General features: G+C 44.0%; 1 non-coding gene across 1 annotated transcript; it reads right to left on the bottom strand.

Moving 5' to 3' along the window:
* Positions 1-10033: 10033 nt before the first annotated feature.
* Positions 10034-10140, bottom strand: LOC124507324 (U6 spliceosomal RNA). The gene has a single exon (XR_006960979.1). It is a non-coding gene; the product is annotated as a U6 spliceosomal RNA (small nuclear RNA).
* Positions 10141-13763: the final 3623 nt, after the last annotated feature.

Here is a 13763-nt window from a genome sequence, read left to right as displayed (position 1 = left end):
AAGTCTCTCAGGTGAAACATGAAGGTGATCTCTGGATGTATCTCCCTTCCTGGGACAGGTACACTTTCTAACAGAAATTTCCTTTACGAATATGGTACCCTTACAGACGGGTAACCCCCGTTTCACAGCTTCTCCTGCATTTGCGCTTTCTCGAAAGTAATCAGTTTCAAATAATCCTTATACCAAAGAGGCATATTTTGTGATGGTGATATTCTGTTCCCCTTAATAGGTCTTCTGATTTTGAGTTATCTTTGCACCCTTGAATAAATCCTATTTTTGATGACTATTTTTTTTTATGCTGCTAGATTCAATATCCTAAAAATCTACCCCATTCTATTTTGTTTTCTCTCACGGTGGCATCTATGCTCAAAATCAGATTGCACAGTTTCCTGCCTGTACCGTTCTAGCCCGTCACTCACATGAAATGATAATTATATTATTGCAAGTTGATAAAATAAATTGAAGAGCCTTTCACCTTCTGTAAGATACTTTATTTTTTGCTAGTGTTTATTTTTGAGAAGGTGGGAGGGGTAGAGACAGAGGGAGACAGAGGATCTGAAGTGGGCTCTGTGCTGACAGCAGAAAGCCTGATGCGGGGCCCAAACTCACAAACTGCAAGATCGTGACCTGAGCCAAAGTCAGACGGTAAACTGAGCCACCCAGGCGCCCCTAAGAAACTTTAAATAAGATAAAGATTATTGACAAAGATTAGTTGGCCATACTTTTGTGCGTCCAATTCTGGAGTCTCTATTCTATTCCATTGGTCTATGTGTCTGTTTTTGTGCCAAAATCATGCTGTCTTGATGATTACAGCTTTGTAGTAGAGGCTTTGACAAAGCAGGAAAGAATATCCAATGGAACAAAGACAGTCTCTTTAACAAATGGTGCTGGGAGAACCGGACAGCAACATGCAGAAGAATGAAACGAGACCACTTTCTTACACCATTCACAAAACAAACTCAAAATGGATAAAGGACCTGAATGTGAGACAGGAAACCATCAAAACCCTAGAGGAGAAAGCAGGAAAAGACCTCTCTGACCTCAGCCGCAGCAATGTCTTACTTGACACATCTCCAAAGGCAAGGGAATTAAAAGCAAAAATGAACTATTGGGACCTCATGAAGATAAAAAGCTTCTGCACTGCAAAGCAAAACTAAAAGGCAACTGATGGAATGTGAGAAGATATTTGCAAACGACATATCAGATAAAGGGTTAGTATCCAAAATCTACAAAGAACTTATCAAACTCCACACCTGAGAAACAAATAATCCAGTGAAGAAATGGTTAGAAGACATGAATAGACACTTCTCTAAAGAAGACATCCAGATGGCCAACAGACACATGAAAAGATGCTCAATGTCACTCCTCATCAGGGAAATACAAATCAAAACCACACTGAGATAAGACCTTACGCCAGTCAGAGTGGCTAAAATGAACAAATTAGGAGACTATAGACGCTGGAGAGGATGTGGAGAAATGAGAACCCTTTTGTACTGTTGGTGGGAAGGCAGACTGGTGCAGCCGCTCTGGAAAACAGTGTGGAGGTTCCTCAGAAAATTAAAAATAGATCTACCCTATGACCCAGCAATAGCACTTCTAGGAATTGACCCAAGGGATACAGGAGTGCTGATGCATAGGGGCACTTGTACCCCAATGTTTATAGCAGCACTCTCAACAGTAGCCAAATTATGGAAAGAGCCTAAATGTCCATCAACTGATGAATGGATAAAGAAATTGTGGTTTATATACACAATGGAGTACTACGTGGCAATGAGAAAGAATGAAATATGGCCTTTTGTAGCAACATGGATGGAACTGGAGAGCGTTATGCTAAGTGAAATAAGTCATGCAGAGAAAGACAGATACCATATGTTTTCACTCTTATGTGGATCCTGAGAAACTTAATAGAAGACCAAGGGGGAGGGAAAGAAAAAAAAAAGTTAGAGAGGGAGAGAGCCAAACCATAAGAGACTCTTAAAAATTTTGAGGGGCGCCTGGGTGGCTCAGTCAGTTGAGCGTCCGACTTCGGCTCAGGTCATGATCTCACAGTCCATGGGTTTGAGCCCCGCGTCGGGCTCTGTGCTGACAGCTCAGAGCCTGGAGCCTGTTTCAGATTCTGTGTCTCCCTCTTTCTCTGACCCTCCCCCGTTCATGCTCTGTCTCTCTCTGTCTCAAAAATAATTAAACGTTAAAAAAATTTTTTTGAATGAACTGAGGGTTGATGGGGGGGGGGGTGATGGGCATTGAGGAGGGCACCTGTTGGGATGAGCCCTGGGTGTTGTATGGAAACCAATTTGACAATAAGTTTCATATAAAAAAATAAGAATACATAAAAAATTTCAAAAAAAAGAAAGATTATCGAAGACTTTTTAGTTTTATTTTGTAGTATCTGGACATAACCAATTTCAGCACAGGTTGAGGGGGATGGGATATGATCTTTCATCGCTTTCCTAGATTGTTGTGGTGCCCACACCCATCTACAGCCCAGCTGGGTGCGGTGAGATGTCACCCTGTGCCAGGGGGTGTCATTCCTCCAGGCTCCCTCACCTTCAAGACTGGCTCAGAGCCCACTGCCTGCCCCTCAGCTGCACCCGCAGCAGAATGACTGGCACCCACACTCCGCCCCAGTGACCAGAACAGCAAGGCAAGCTCCCCTGTCCTGAGTTGTCTCCTCCCCCATCTGCACACACAGCCCGCCTGCCAGCCCCTCCCAGACAGCAGCCTCTCCTCACACTCCTGCCATGCCTCCTGGGAACACGAGAGGGCGACACAGCTGTGCCCTGGGCCTTCTGCTCCTAGGGAACTTGTTACTTTGTTCCCTTTGGGTGCCTGTGATGGTCCCTCACGGGAGGCTCTTCCGCAGTGTTTTGCTCTGATAAAGAGCCCAGTAAAGAGCGGCCTCTGCCTCCTCTCCCCACCTTTATGAAAACGGAGTCCTTCTGTGATCTCAGCAACAGCGGGGTTGATATTTCCCATTTCACCCTGATTCTCATGGCGGAGTGGGGAGGCTGCCCAGCGCCTCCCTGGACACTGCTCCCCAGACCTGTTCCTGGTTCAAGGACCCCTGGAATGAGCAGCACAGATTCTGCCCCAGGTGGGGACGCGTTTCCAGACGGGTGTGATCAGGGGAGCTTCCACGTGAGCCCCGCGGGGACGGCCTCAGCTCAGAGCCGCTGCAGGGGCCATGGATGGACGTGATTTTCCCGTTGATTACTCTGATGGCTGGGACACAGGGTACCAAGTGACAGGTAGCCTTGCTACGTGCCAACTGGAAGGAGGAAGTCAGCTCAGGCCACCTCCAGGTTCAGAAGACAGAGAGGTCCAACACATATCACCTTACTTGAGCCCGGTCCCCCAGTCCTTTTACCTCACTTTGCCAAGCAGAAATCTGAAGGCTCTCAGCCCCAGCTTGGGGTCTCTGGCCTGAGGCCTCCTCCAGGTGACAGCTCCAGTCCTCCAGGACTCTACATTTTTGTGTAGCCAGACACAGTACCATCCATGCTCTGAAATGAGCACCAGCATGCCTAATAAATCACAGACCCATGTTTGTGCCCCAGGATGTTCCAGAGGCCAAAGCTCCAAGAGTGAATAAGGGAGTCCAGAGGGGCCCTCACGTCCCCACGCAACAGTGGTGCTCAGCTCTGGGCTGTGGCTCAGAAGGAACAGGAGAGAACAATGCACAAAACCAGCTAAGAGAAAGATTAACAATCGCACCGAAAACCATAAAATACCTAGGAATAAATCTAACCAAGAGGTGAAAAATCTATGCACTGAAAACTATAGAAAGATTATGAAAGAAATTGAAGAAGACACCAAAAAAGTGGAAAAATATTCCATGCTCCTGGATAGGAAGAACAAATATTGTTAAAGTGTCAATACTTCCCAAAGCAATACACATATTCAATGCAATCCCTATCAAAATAGCACCAGAATTCTTCACAGAGCAGAACAAATAATCCTAACATTTGTATGGAACCAGAAAAGACCCTGAATAGCCAAAGCAACCTTGAAAAAGAAAACCAAAGCTGGAGGCATCACAATCCCGGGCTTCAAGCTATATTACAAAGCTGTAATCATCAAGACAGTACGGTACTGGCACAATAACCACGATCAATGGAACATAATAGAGAACCCAGAAATGGACCCACAAATGTATGGCCAACTAATCTAGACAAAGCAGGAAACAATATTCAAAGGAATAAAGACAGTCTCTTCAGCAAGTGGTGCTGGGAAAAGTGGACGGCGACATGCAGAAAAATGAACCTGGACCACTTTCTTACACCATACACAAAAATTAACTCAAAATTGATGAAAGACCTAAATGTAAGACAGGAAGCCATCAAAATCCTTGAAGAGAAAGCAGGCAAGGACCTCTTTGACCTTGGCTTCAGCAACTTCTTACTCAACACGTCTCCAGAGGCAAGGGAAACAAAAGCAAAAATGAACTGTTGGGACCTCATCAAAATAAAAAGCTTCTGCACAGTGAAGGAAACAATCAGCAAAACTAAAAGGCAACCAACGGAATTAGAGAAGATATTTACAAACAACATATCAGATGAAGGGTTAGTATAGATCCACAATCTATAAAGAACTTATCAAACTCAACACCCAAAAAACAAATCATCCAGTGAAGAAATGGGCAAAGGACCTGAACAGACACTTCTCCAAAGAAGACAACCATATGGCCAACAGACATATGAAACAATGCTCAACGTCACTCCTCATCAAGGAAATACAAATCAAAACCACAATGAGATACCACCTCACCCCTGTCAGAATGGTTAACATTAACAACTCAGGCAACAACAGATGTTGGCAAGGATGTGGAGAAAGAGAATCTCTTTCACACTGCTGGTGGGAATGCAAACTGGTGCAGCCACTCTGGAAAACAGTACAGAGGTTCCTCAAAAAATTAAAAATAGAACTACCTTACGACCCAGCAATTGCACTACTAGGCATTTATCCAAGGGATACAGGTGTGCTGTTTCGAAGGACCACACGCACCCCAATGTTAATAGCAGCACTATCAACAATAGCCAAAGTATGGAAAGAGCCCAAATGTCCATCAATGGATGAATGGATAAAGAAGATGTGGTATATGTATATACAATGGGGTATTACTCAGCAATTAAAAAAGAATGAAATCTTGCCATTTGCAGCTACGTGGATGGAACCGGAGGGTATTATGCTAAGTGAAATTAGTCAGAGAAAGACAAAAACCATAGGACTTCACTCGTATGAGGACTTTAAGAGACAAAACATAAGAACATAAGGGAAGGGAAACAAAAACAACATAAAAACAGGGAGGGGGACAAAACAGAAGAGACTCATAAATATGGAGAACAAACTGAGGGTTGCTAGAGGGGTTGTGGGAGGGGCGATGGGCTACATGGGTCAGGGGCATTCAGGAATCTACTCCTGAAATCATTGTTTCACTATATGCTAACTAATTTGGATGTCAATTTTAAAAAATAAAAAATAAAATTAAAACGAAGAAGGGAGAAGTAAGTCAAAATATGTAAATAATCATAATAAAAGCAGTGGGTTATATTAATCTGTTAAGAAAAAGATTATCGTATAAGTTGTTAGGAGCATGAACTGATGCAGAGACTTGGAAACTGGTGTGGCAGGGTCTGTACAAACGAAATAAGCATTCCCACAAAAATGACTCCAGCCCATGGACCCAATGACCTGCTTTCTTCTGGTCACACAAAGATATGGGTTAGAACATTTAGAGCAGCACTTTTTTCCAGGCTGCTGGACCTACACAAGTCCCAATGCAGAGAAAAAGGGGGAAAACCTGGTATTACATCCACACAGCGAAATGCTAGGCACCAATGAGAGTAAACGGTGTATGGTGACCCAAAAGGCAACCAGTGAACCTCAGAAACGTAACAGTGGGTGAAAGAAGCCAGACATAGAGGAGTACGCACTGACGCATCCATGGAGGTCAAGTACAAACCAGGGAAGCCTACTCTGTTCCCCTTAGGAGAGCGGAGTGGGTGCAGGGACGGCAAGTGGCCATGACAGGAATTCTTGAATGCTGAAAACAACTTGTACGCTGAAGACAGTTACACATTTATATGTATTTATGCATGTAAGTTGTACTGCAGTAAATGGTCGAATGTGTGATTTACTGTGTAAACAAAGACGTGCAAACATGGAAATAACTGCTGAAAATAGCAACCCATCCCTCCCCAAAATGTGCTGAATTTGAAATAATTCTGTGAATAATATATTTATTATACAATAATATATTGCTCTTATTTAATTGAATATTTAATCTGTAATTTATAATTAAATAATTTAAATACAGTGAATTTATTTACAGTAACAATTTAAACAAATACTTTTAATTAGTTTATAATTAAAATTAAATAACTTTAATTTTAAATTATTTATTTTTATAAAAATAATTCCAATAAATTTGTGTATTTATATAAAATTTATAGTTTAAGCAATTGAATACAGTAAATTAAATCAGGATGGGGTTCACCCAGGTTCCTGGCCGTTTCCATTGTCCCCTCCTCCTCTAGCTTAAGGCTGAAGGGAGGCATTTTGTTGAAGGAGAGTGTCTGGGAGAGTGTCACCCATGGGGCTTCTATGAAGGCAACAAGCAGATTGCTCCCAATCTAAATTGAGCGGGAGAGCAGAGAGAGACCCAGGAGAAAGGGGCCTATGGGCCACGGTTACCTGCACTGAGTAGCAAGGCCCACGGGAAGGCGCTGAACAGCTCCGTCTGAGCGGTCCCAACGCCAACCTCAGGAGTGAGGGTGGCTTTGAAGGCCTGTGGTTATATAGACACGGTTCCTGAAATCTGATCTCCTGCCCTCCTCTGCTGCATTGGCCGGAAGTGTCTCAGGAACCCAGAGTGTGTCAGGATTTGCTGTGTTCTATGGGGCTAAGTAAGTGTGGGGATCTGCTCATCATCCCTTGTCCCCCTCAGCCAGGTTCAGGTCCTTTCTGGCCTAGACTGAGAAGTGATGGACAGATCTCCTCCCCTGCCCTCCCCCTATCGTCCTGGATGAGACTCACAAGGTGGCCGCAACCCAGCACGACCTCCTGATGGGAAAGCCATCCTGCTGAGAGTTAATGTGGAACATCTTTCCCTCTGCTGAGTTACGTGAGCCTCAGAACATCTGGCAGGCCCTGTGTTCTGGACAGGTAAGGAACCGAGACCAAGAGATTTGCCCAAAGTCAGAGCGTGAAAAACGCAGAACCAGAGGAGGACTGACCTCTGAAGTATCCATTCTCACTAAGAGCCCTGTATTTGTCCCTTGGGGCAAAACCACCTAAATAGTCACCTGGCAGGTCCAGGTGTCAGTCAGAGCAGCTGTGGGGCGGATCAGCCTCTGGGGACATGTGGCCACATGGATGACAGTGTATACTTCTCTTCATTTGGCATATATCCATAATACAGAAACACACACGGCTAGTCCCAGGCAGTGTCACAGCTACAGGAACACAGCATAGCCCTTATTGAAGACGGTCTGACAGAATCTCGATGTGACACAAGAGGTACTAGGTGGCCCAGCATCGCCACCAGGTTTATATCTCCAGAAATGAAAACACGTCCACACAGAAACTCGATGATGAATGTTCATGTGGCGGCAATATTTCTAAGAGGCAAAAAGTGGAAACAACAGTAATGTCCATCCACCAAAGAGTGGAGAACAAACTGTGTCTATCCAGGCAACGAGAGTCACGTTCAGCATAAAATGTCCTCACCCCTGCAAGTCCCATGTTCCTCGAAAGCAAAGTGCTTGCCCCTCAGAGGTTCTTGGAAGCACAAGACCAGGCTGTCCTCTGTTCCAGCCCCCAAGCTGAGCAGACCTGCCCCAGGTCTTCACTTTTGGAGATCCAAGCAGTTTGGGTAAGGTTTTACAAAACACCTTTCCAGGCCGTCCTGACAAAATGTCCCCTTCAGCCCCCAGGGGCCCTGAGGTGTATATGCGTATCTGCATGCGTATCTACAGTTACGTGCTTCACCCAAAACTCCAAAATCCAGGCAGAACTGTCGGAAAATACAACCCAATAAATATCAAGAGTAATCATGGGGATATATGTGAATATGAGAGTTGATAAAACACTCATCCTGAAGGTTTGCATAAAATAACTCTGAAAGACTTAGGTAATATCCAGCTCTATCGACTGGGCTTTCAAAAGTCAAATCAAGAAAATTGTGCTGCCGATCAAATCCATGACTGCGTATCACTCTCTTCAGCTACAATTTCCTGATCAAGTGGCAACCGACCACCTCAGTACTATTTGAGTAATAGGTACTGATGTATCCATACACATTATGGAATATTGTGTTACTGGTTTGAAAGTTTGGTAATAGATTTACCCTGCCAACACTTGGGGTTTCTTTTCTCAATCTTACGTCAAATTTGATGTTTATCCAGGATGATAGAAATAGCTCTATAGCCTTCATTTTAACTGCTGTAAGTATTTCATTCCACAAAACACCTAAAATCAATTCATTTATACACTTTCCTGTTAGTGAACTTTTGTATTGTCATTGATCATTTGTGAATGGTAGAAGGGAACACGCTAGTTTCTTCACCTCTATATGAACATCCACTTGTCCCTCTGCCACTGGTCTAGCTGTCTCTCCTTGTGCCAATAACATGATAGGCTAATGGCCACAGTTGTAGAAGTGTCCTTAATGAGCAGCAGGTGCATTTTCTCTTCGCTATGTGTGATTTCTCTTCCTTCTCAAAATTGTTGTGGCTATTCTTTTTTTTAAATTTTAATGTTTATTATTTTTGAGAGACAGAGAGAGAGAGAGAATGAGCAGGGGAGGAGCAGAGTGAGAGGGAGACACAGAATCTGAAGCAGGCTCCAGGCTCTGAGCTGTCAGCACAGAGCCCGACGCGGGGCTCGAACCCACGAACCATGAGATCATGACCTGAGCCGAAGTCAGACGCTCAACCAACTGAGCCACCCAGGTGCCCCGTGGCTATTCTTGACCCATTGTGCTTCCATACATGCTTTGGCTTATCTTGTCAAACTCCAGGAAATTTGATATTTTTGGAAGCACATGAAATCAGTAGGTTTCTGAAAGAAGTTGACCATTTTATAATATCAAAGATTTTGAACCATTAACATCTATGTCTCTCCATTTCACATTTTCTCTTAGGTCTTTCAATACTTCCTTCCATAGAAACCAGATACACATAGTTAGTATTACAATAAGAAGTGTTATCTTTTTCACACATGGACCCAACAACCTTCATCTTAATATTCCTCTAATTTTTTAATATTATGACACAGCCATTCTGTACATTTCTCATGCTCATCAAGTTCGATGGGTCTCAATCACTTTTCTCTCTGTCCCCCATCCCCTCTGGCAACCACCGCTTTGTTTTCTGTGGTTGAAAGTCTGATTTTTCCTGTTTGTGTACGATTTAATGTAGATGAATTAGATTTTCCATGTTTACTATACTGGCTGAAAATAAGTTCTTCTTTGTCAATATTTAAAGTCCCCTCGTCTCTTTCCTGTGGGGTAACTAGAGCCGCCATCACAATGTTGACTAAACGTCATGACCAACACGTACCACTCTTAATTTTAATGGAATTGCTTCCAACGTCTCACCCCAAAATTCGATATTTGCCAGAGGTTTTCTTCTAGTTGTATTTTGTGACGTTCAGCTCTTTCCCTTTAATGACTAGTCTCTAAAAGATTTTTTGTCATCATTCATAACTATTGAATTTCGTTCAATTTTCTTTACAGCTGATTGAAATGTTAATAGGAATTTAGTGTTAATTCTGTTACCATGAGAAATGACATGAATAGATGGTCTGACTTGAAATATCTTTGCATCCTTAAGATAAATCTTTGTTTTTTTTTTACTATATGAAATTTATTGTCAAATTGGTTTCCATACAACACCCAGTGCTCAGCCCAAAAGGTGCCCTCCTCAATACCCATCACCCACCCTCCCCTCCCTCCCACCCCCCATCAACCCTCAGTTTGTTCTCAGTTTTTAACAGTCTCTTATGCTTTGGCTCTCTCCCACTCTAACCTCTTAAAAATATGGAATGCTTCACGAATTTGCGTGTCATCCTTGCGCAGGGGCCATGCTAATCTTCTCTGTATCGTTCCAATTTTAGTATATGTGCTGCCGAAGCGAGCACTAAATCTTTGTTTTTAAGAAGACTTTCGACCCTACTAATTTTAATTTCTGAAACCTCTCTCCTATTTGATTTTATTTTACCTTATGTTTGCATCCACGTTCACAAATTAGATTTCCTAACATTTCCTCCCCTGTACTGCCCTTGCCCTTTGCTTCTATCAGAATACAAGTATATCAGATTGTTCTAAACTTGTAAAATGAGTTGGATAGCCTTTTGGTTTCCTCTAAGATAGTCTGGATACGATGAACAGGATTCAACACAGTGATGTTTCCTTGTAACACTGTCTGGAACTATGGTCTTTTGGAGCAGAAAACTTTTGCTGATGAGTTCCATTGTGGTAAGGCAATCAAGAAGTATGTACTGAATCAAGGAATTGATGCACGGATGAAAAAATTATTATTAAGGGAATCTGTGGCATTATTCGTGCTTCCTTAAGACTCATTTCTGAAAGCAGTTTTAGGTTCACAGCAAAACTGAGAGGAAAGGACAGAGATGTCCCATATCCCCCCTGCCTCCCACCTACGCATCAGCACACCCCCTTTATTGTCAGGACCGACCAGAGAGCTCCATCTGTTACAAATGGTGAATCTACGTTGAAACACTGTGATCGGTTGAAGTCCACGTTCACAGTAGCACTCACTCTGGGTGTGTACATTCTGTGGGTTTGGGCAAAAGTACCATGACATTTATCCATCCCTGGAAACATCCCTGGAGTGTTTTCCTTGCCCAGAAAGTTCTCCATGCTTTGTGTGTTCATTCATCCCTCACCCCCGCCCCTGGCAGCCCTTGATCTTTTACTGTCTCCATCATTTTGCCCTTTCTAGAAAATCACACAGTGAAATTGCACAGTCTGTATCCTTTTCAGATTGGCTTCTTTCACTTGGCAATTTGCATTTAGCTTTTTTCCCCATGTCTTTTCATGGCTTGATAGCTCATTTCTTTTGAGTGCTGAGTAACATTCCACTGTCTGGAAGGAAATTCCATTATCTAAAGTCCCTTTACCCATTCACCTGCCTGGGACATCTTGGTTCCTTCTGAGTTTTGGCAATTATGAATATAGCTACTGTACCATCCATGTGAACACATGTATGAACAAAAGTTTTCAACTTTTTGGGTGTCTATTGATTATATTACCATGGCTTTCCCTGAAACATCCATAATTCAGAAATCAGGTCCACACATTTTTAGGAGCTACAATGGACGTTTTGGAACTGATGCTTACACAACCTTCATCAAAAACCAAGCCTGTTACTTGGCTTACTGGGTGAGTAAGAAAGGTTACTTCTTGGTAGGATATTGGGGGACCATGAAAAGAGAAGAATTCACCCAAATCTATGGGTATGGCAGGTGAAGTCTAATGGCCAATCCTTGGCTTGGCTTGGTTTTCCCTTTCATGCTCTGAGTTTTTGCTTTGCAGTTATGTGGTTAGGTAGGCAACTGATGGCAGTGATTGTATCTTCTTTATTATTGCTGTTTTCATTATTTTAGTATCTATATAATTGATCTGTATGTTAAATATCATATTATTTTGTATCATTATTTCAAATTCATCACATTTTGGAAGGGATGGGTTGCTATTTTCAGCAGTTATTTCCAACCTTCTATGTTTTTGTTTTAGGTTGCTGTCACGGAAAGTAGAATGTACCTAGATTTTTACAAGTTCCTACTCATGCGTTTGACCATTTACTACAGTACAACTTACGGGCATGAGTACATATAAATGTGTAACTATCTGAAGTGTACAGCCTGTTTTCAGCATTTAAGAATTCCTATATGACCGCTTGCAGTCCCTTTACCCTGCCCCTCCCCCAAAGGGAACGGAGTAGGCTTCCCTGGTTTGTACTTGACCTCCATGGATGCGTCAGTGCGTACTCCTCTATGTCTGGCTTCTTTCACCCCCTGTTACGTTTCTGAGGTTCACTGGTTGCCTTTTGTGTCCCCCTACACCATTTACTCTCATTGGTGCCTAGCATTTCGCTGTGTGGATGTAGCCCCAGGTTTTCCCCCTTTTTCTCTGCACTGGGACTTGTGTAGGTCCAGTAGCCTGGAAAAAAGTGCTGCTATAAATGTTCTAACCCATATCTTTGTGTGACCAGAAGAAAGCAGGTCATTGGGTCAATGCGCTGGAGTCATTTTTGTGGGAATACTTATTTCATTTGTACAGACCCTGCCACACCAGTTTCCAAGTCTCTGCATCAGTTCATGCTCCTAACAGCTTATACAATAATCTTTTTCTTAACAGATTAATATAACCCACTGACTTTTATTATGGTTACTTACATATTTTGACTTATTTCTCCCTTCTTAATTCACATTTCTTGTTAAACTTTTTCTTAGCTTGTTTTGGGAATTGTCCCAATTGTCCCAATTGTCTCCTGTTCCTTCTGAGCAGCAGCCCAGGGCTGAGCACCACTGTTGTGCGGGGATGCGGAGGCCCCACAGGACGCCTTCATTCACTGTTGGGGCTTTGGTCTCTGGGGCACAAATGTGTGTTTGTGATCTGTCAGGCACGCTGGTCCTCATTTCAGAGCGTGGACGGTACTGTCTTCCGGCCACACAAAAATGTAGAATCCTGGAGACGTGGAGCTGTCACCTGGAGGTGGCCTCAGGCTAGAGACCCCAAGCTGGGGCTGAGAGGCTTCAGACTTCCCCTTGGCAAAGCAGAACAGGAGAGGGCTGGGGTGCTGGGCTCGGGCAGGGAGACAAGACGTGTGGCGCCTGCCTTCTGAGCCGTAGCCCCCACCTCCTGCCTCCCTGTCCCTGACCTGCCCCAACCACTACTTGGGCTCCTTCCCCCTCTCAGGGACCCAGGGCAGGCCCGGGCCCACCACCGTCACCCCACCTGGGCTTCATGTGGGCCCTGCTTTCACCAGCGCCTTCTCAAGCGGCCAGGAGTCTCTTCACCCAGATAACTTCAGATGCCAAACGTACCGAAGTGCATTTTCTTTTTCTAAGATGTAATGCTAAAGAAGGAATCTCAATTCATGGAGATCCCTGGATGGCTTTCAAGCTCCCCGAGGCCCATTCCTGGTGAATGTGGGCACGGTAGGTTGGGAAATATTTCATGATTGGCAATGGGTGTGGTCCTGAATCGTGGCAGGATTTTTGTGGTGTCTCATCTGCCACTGTGGCCAATATCTCCCATCAGCGTCACATCACTGAGCACGTAGTTGGGAAAGGGAGAGATTATAATAGAATGGAGCTAAGTAACAGTGAAATGATGAGTTTGAGCATTTATCACCTTGGCTGTGAATGCAACTGAATGAATTCGTGTATTCAGTTCTTACAACTTAGTTTTTCCTAAGGGCTGTGATGAATCGCAGACTTGTGCGATTTCTGAAAATGCATCACACCACAGCTGCCGGCTGCCCTGAGCTGACCACCTCCTCCCAGTTGGCACGTAGCAAGGCTACCTGTGACTTGGTACCCTGTGTCCCAGCCATCAGAGTAATCAACGGGAAAATCACGTCCATCCATGGCCCCTGCAGCGGCTCTGAGCTGAGGCCGTCCCCGCGGGGCTCACGTGGAAGCTCCCCTGATCACACCCGTCTGGAAACGCGTCCCCACCTGGGGCAGAATCTGTGCTGCTCATTCCAGGGGTCCTTGAACCAGGAACAGGTCTG

The sequence above is a fragment of the Lynx rufus genome, unplaced genomic scaffold (assembly GCF_022079265.1).
Source record: "Lynx rufus isolate CCGP_SWC_20201006 ecotype Redwood Valley unplaced genomic scaffold, mLynRuf1.p SCAF_11, whole genome shotgun sequence".
Taxonomy (NCBI): domain Eukaryota; kingdom Metazoa; phylum Chordata; class Mammalia; order Carnivora; family Felidae; genus Lynx; species Lynx rufus.
Note: the sequence above shows the minus strand (reverse complement) of the source record. Positions and strands in the feature narration are given on the sequence as shown.